This window comes from Sorex fumeus, unplaced genomic scaffold, assembly GCF_029834395.1.
Source record: "Sorex fumeus unplaced genomic scaffold, SorFum_2.1 ptg000006l, whole genome shotgun sequence".
Lineage (NCBI taxonomy): Eukaryota > Metazoa > Chordata > Mammalia > Eulipotyphla > Soricidae > Sorex > Sorex fumeus.
The window spans coordinates 63,351,730-63,357,729 of record NW_026606063.1 but is presented as its reverse complement, the minus strand read 5'-3'; positions in this window follow the sequence as shown (position 1 = coordinate 63,357,729).

The window sequence follows — 6,000 nt, the reverse complement described above, 5'->3', positions numbered from 1 at the left end:
GCCCTGCAAGCTACCGAGAGTATTCGATATGCCAAACACAGTAACAACAAAGTCTCCAATGGAGACATTACTGGGCCCGCTCGAGCAAATCGACGATCAACGGGAGGGCCTTTAAATAAAAAAAATAAAATTTAAATAAATAAAAATTTCAGGAATCTGTGTTTTATGATTGCCACTCAATGCCTCTTTTGCAAACCACAACACCCAAAAGGAGAGAGAGAACAAAAGGGAATTCCCTGCCACAGAGGCAGGGTGGGATAGGGGGTGGGGGGTGGAAGGGATACTGGGACCCGTGGTGGTGGAAAATGGGCACTGGTGGAGGGATGGTATTTGATCAGAGTATAATTGAAACACAAGTACAAAATTTTGTAAGTCTACAACTGTACCTCATGGTGTTTCACTAATAAAAATTTGTTAAAAATAAAATATTTTTAATAACTAAAAAAAAAGGAATCTGTGTTTCCCAAGATAAACTGTGCCTATGAGTCAGTCTAAAGTCAAAAAACATAATGCAGGTGTGTACAATCTAATCATAGAAAACTTTGTTTCAAAAGAGACAAGGAGCATAATCATACAGTAGCCTGCACTGTGTTCATTGAAATTGGTCCATTTTCAGATTTCAGATGATACTTGATTTGGGGAAACACATGAAGGAACAGAAATGTTTTTCAGTAGAAAAGGGAAGATAGCATGCAAACTCAGAAAAATCATGTAAAGATACTTGAGGATAATTTTAAAGGCCTAATTTGATCCATTGAAACAGAAAATTCTACTTTGTAGGTATTATAAAATAACTGCCTTCAGAGTGAATTTAGAAGTGTTTGTGCATAATAATAGTTAAGAAATGAGTTAGATGTTTTTCCTATTTTGATTTGCCACTTGTAAAACTTTTTGAAAATAAAACCCTCTTGATCTATTTGGCAAAAAGTAATTGTTTCCTTCTTAAACTTCCAAATTACTTTTCAATTTTTTCATGACCTTACCACAGTCTTTCTAAAATGATCTTACTTGTGTAAAGATCTTTTCTCCGCTAAAGTCTGGATGCTCTGGAAAGACACGTACCATCTAAATATTAGTGGAGGGGCCAGAGCGATAGCCGGTAGGGCATGTACCTTGTATGCAGCCGACCCCAGCATTGATTCCCAGCATCCCATATGGTCCACCAAGCATTGCCAGGACTAATTCCTGAGTGCAGAGCCAGGAGTAATTCCTGATGTTTGAAACATCAAGCCAACATGGGTGTGACCCAAATAGCAAATAAATAAATAAATATATAAATAAATAAATATTAGAGTAGATCGCATAACAGAACTTAGCAAAGTATACATCAATAAATAATAGGGAGTACAAAAATATAGTTCTTGTATAGATTAAATTCTTATTTTATACCCACTCTACCAAAATTCTATTTCCCAGCTGAATAGCAAAATCTGTGGAGACTTTGAGTAGGTTTGTCATTGTTTCCAAGACATAAATTATCCTGTTCCTTCGTTAATCTGTGAAGAAGTCTCTGGGCTTTAGAACCCCAGAATTTCTAGTTATCTTTGAGTAAGAAAATTGAAAGTTTTCTGAAATTGATGTTTGTATTCAGGAAGCATTTTTCAAGTGCATGTGTGTGACACTTATGAGAAAGCAGAGATGAAATACAAATGTGGAACCAACATGAAACAGGACAGTGAGAGTAGTGTGGTGAATGGAGGATATGTGATTAACCTAAAGTATTGCATTTGACACACACACACACACAGACACACACACACAACTGTGCAGATCAAAGGTCACATTGCTTTTGTCTGAACATAATCAGGACAGATATCATGATATCATCCTAGGTCCTTACACAAGAGAAGGGATTGCTGACACTTAAGAGACCAACAGACAGAACGAACAGAGATTTGAGATATTTGTTGCTGAGGGGAGATGACAAGTGAACAGGGTCCCTAAATTGTGGTACCTATAAACAGACAGCCTGAATAAAGGAGAAAAGAGAGCCACACAAACACATTTGTCTTGTTTACCATTTTTTTGGGAGGGGAGGGGGGTGATTTTTGTGTTCCACCTGGCAATTTTCAGGGGTTACTCCTGGCTCTACACTCAGGAATTATTTAGGCAGTGCTTGGGAACCATATGGGATGCCAGGGATTAAACCCACATCAGCGACATGCAAGGCAAATGCCCTACCCACTGTACTATTGCTCCAACCCTCTTTATCAATCCACTTGGGGTTGGGCACTGCAGACTGAGTAGTAGGTGAGTAGCACTATATGCTGGCTCAACCCTTCCTTCTCTGTGGGCCCACAGGTTATAAATAGGTTATAATCTCCCCTATTTCTTCATTTGCTCATACATGAGGATAATTATAGTGTCTCCCTCATGGAGGTGCAATTATGATTAGATATGGTTGGTATAAAACTGTGGCAATGAAAGATAGTACAAGGGTAGGGCACCTGTCTTGCATGCCACTGACCCAGGTTCGATCTCAGGACCATGTACACTTTAGTACTGCCCACCCTCTGTCTCCCCACCCCTTCTTCTTGCCCATTACTACCAGGAGTGATCTCTGAGCACAGAGTCAGGAGTGAGCCCCGAGCACAGCTAAGTGTAGTGCCACAAAACAAAACAAAATTAATTATAAAACTTATAACATCATTGAACTAGTACTGTTGTATCAACTTACATTTTAAAATTTTTCATTTGTGTGCATATGTACATTGTTTCTGTAACTATAGTTCCTATTTCTTGGAATATCTATGGTCCTTCTAAATCCACTCTTACTCTGATAACAGCACTAGTGAGTGTATTACTTTTACTTTCTCTTTTTCCAAAGATTAAGAATGAAGAAATTACACTTAAGAGCATTCCTCTCTATCAAGTTCAAGTTCAAGTTACAATCATATTCTACTTATTTACATTTTCAAGCTGCAACAACTTCTGAGGAGTAAAGCACTTTTTGAACTGCCTCCCTTCTGTGTAAAGTGGTACTCCTTCTATTTGTCCAAAAATAGTCCTTTTTATAAAGTGCCTTAAGGAGTGCACTTTCGTTCTAGTTTTTCTGGAATTTGATGATTGCGTCTCTATTAATTTAGTTTTTGCCCTCAATGATCATATTAATTTTATTTATTGCCCCCCCTTAATATTCATATTTTTCTTTCTGAAAGTTCTCACACTTCCACTATCTCCAGTACATCACTTGGGCCATTTAGTCCCTTTTATATCCTACATATCCTTTTATACACCTGATCAGCATCCCTTACAGGGAGACTTCGACTGAGTCCAAGTACATGATTAGGACATTGTTGAAAAAAATTGCCAACATCATCACAGACTGTCTCCCACAAACTATTATTTCAAAGAGGTGATGACTTATAATCCCACCACTTGATTAGAATGACTAGTTTCCATGTCTACATGCACTTAAATATATATATATATATAGATACATAGATGTACATATCTATATATACACACACACACTATTCAAAGTAATTACAAACACAGACAAGGAGACACTGCACCTCAACACTCTGCTTCTGAAAACTTGTGAAAGTTTGAAGCATTTTCTGTGCAGGGCAAATAGTGTGATCGATTAACCTTTTGGTTTCATGTAAATTAGTCTTATTTTTGATAATGGAGCACGGAGAAGTGATTCTTGAAGCATTAAAACAGCACTGATTGATGGCTCCCTGAGTGCCAGGTCTTTTATAGCAAATATAATTGACAGCTTGGAGGTAAAGAGCAAATGCCGATGGAGAGAGTCCACATTGAACACAGAAAGAAAATGCAACAAAGATATGATCTGTTCTATTTTTATTTAATAAAATTCAATTATAATGATAAAAAAATACATTTCAGAGATGAAATTTATTTGTAGGCTGGTTGGAGCAGACTCATTTTTTAAATTGTTATAAAAACTTGATATATAGTTATAAGACACCAAAATCACCTCCTATATAAATATTTTATTAATTAATTTATTTTGTGTGGTACTGGGAAATCAATGCCAGTGTAAGGCATGTGCTCTACCACAGAGATATATCCATAAGTGCTTAAATCTTGTATAACATCAGTGAAATTTATATTGCTATTTTTTTTACCCATATATGCTGTTTATTAAGCTGGGAATGATACAAAGACTTTTAAAGTCATAGATTTAAATTCCACTTAGGTTATTTTTTCTACTTACATGCCTGTGATAGATATAGTCTATTAAAATCAACAATCATTCAATATTATTTATGGATGTATTCTCAAAGGATCTGAAAGGCAACAGTGCATTGAACAGATGCTTGTATATCTACCTTCACTGCACCATAATTAACAATAACTAAAGGTAGAAACAACTTGAGTATTCTTTGTTAGATGGGTTAGCAATATGTGGTCTACAGATTCGGTTGAATATTATTTGACCTTAAAAATTTTATGTATTTTTACCAAGCGACTTTTAATTCTCTAACTCTCACTCTCAGAGAACCCAGCAGGCTACCAAGAGTATCATATGTTTTCAGGCTACCTTGAATATCCTACCCACATGGCAGAGCCTGCCAAGCTATCTGTGGTATATTCGATATGCCAAATCCAGTAAAAAAAAAAAAATGGATCTCATTCCCCTAACCCTGAATACGACAGAGTCGAGAAGGATGTGAAAGGAGAGGCTGATAAAATCTCAAGGTCGAACTAGGCTGCCAAAACGAAGAAAGACAAAAATGATTGCCTGTACTTTCAATGCACGTACGCTGGCATCTGATGTATCCATCGAGGACCTGATGGTACAAGCATGAAAGGTCAAGTACGATATCATTGGTCTGACCGAAACGAGAAGGCATCAATCACATCACACCGTTTTCGACACTGGAGAAGAACTGTTCCTTGGAACATGTGACAAAAGAGGCATCGGTGGTGTCGGTATCCTTGTCAACACGAACTTAGCCATGAGCATTGATTCATTCGAATGCCTAACAACCTGAATCGGACAATTGCCCTTGAATAGGTGTGGCTCACTGCCAGCAGTTTCTATCTTTGTTGTCTATGCAACAACATCAAATTATGGTGAAGGAGAAATTGAGAAGTGTTACATGGAGCTGGAGAAGTTCTATAAAGAAGATCACACCTTCTATAAGATCATTGTCGGAGATTTTAATGCCAAGATAGGACCAAGAAGATCAGCCGATGAACTCCACATCGGGACCCATAGCCTAGAATGGAATGAACAGGGCGACAAACTGTCTGAGTTTATCATGTCAACCAAGACCATCCATGGTAACTCACAGTTCCAAAAGGTTGAATCTAAATGTTGGACATGAGAGTCCTCTGGTGGACGGTTCCACAATGAAATAGACCACATCATATTCAATCGGCGGTTTTGCCTCACTGATGTTGCTGTTGTCCCAAAATTCCAAATGGGCTTGGACCACCATCTCCTTCGTGCAAAATTCTACCTCACAGAACGGGGAGAAAAGAATGCAAAGTTTAAGAAGAGAACTCCCAGAACGACCACCAACTGGGAGTTCTTTGGCTCTGTTGCGGCAACATGGGAAGATGCCGTCATTGACAACATTGACGAGGAATATGATCAAATGATTCAGCACCTCCATGATTGTGCAAAGAATGCCAAGAGAGAGATAACGACAAAAAAAAAGGCCTTTCTTCGAACATTCTTGAACTTATTTGCCAACGTGGCTTGGCACATGCCTCAGGCAACCGCAAGCGAACGTCCGAGCTGGCAAAATAGTGCAGAGAAGCAATCAAGGATGACCTCAAAGACAGGAGAGCAGCAGTGCTGGTAGAAGAGGCAGAAGCCGGGAAAAGCATTCGTAATGCCCGCCTGTCCTTCACCAACTACAAGACCAAGATGACTGCCCTCTGACATCCTGATGGATCTATCACAACTTCCAGAAGGGCAATGGAGAAGATTACTCATGACTTCTACTCAGATCTCTTTAATAGCCACGTCTACTTGCCCACATACCAAATTCTGCAGGATGGATATGTCGTTCCCAATGT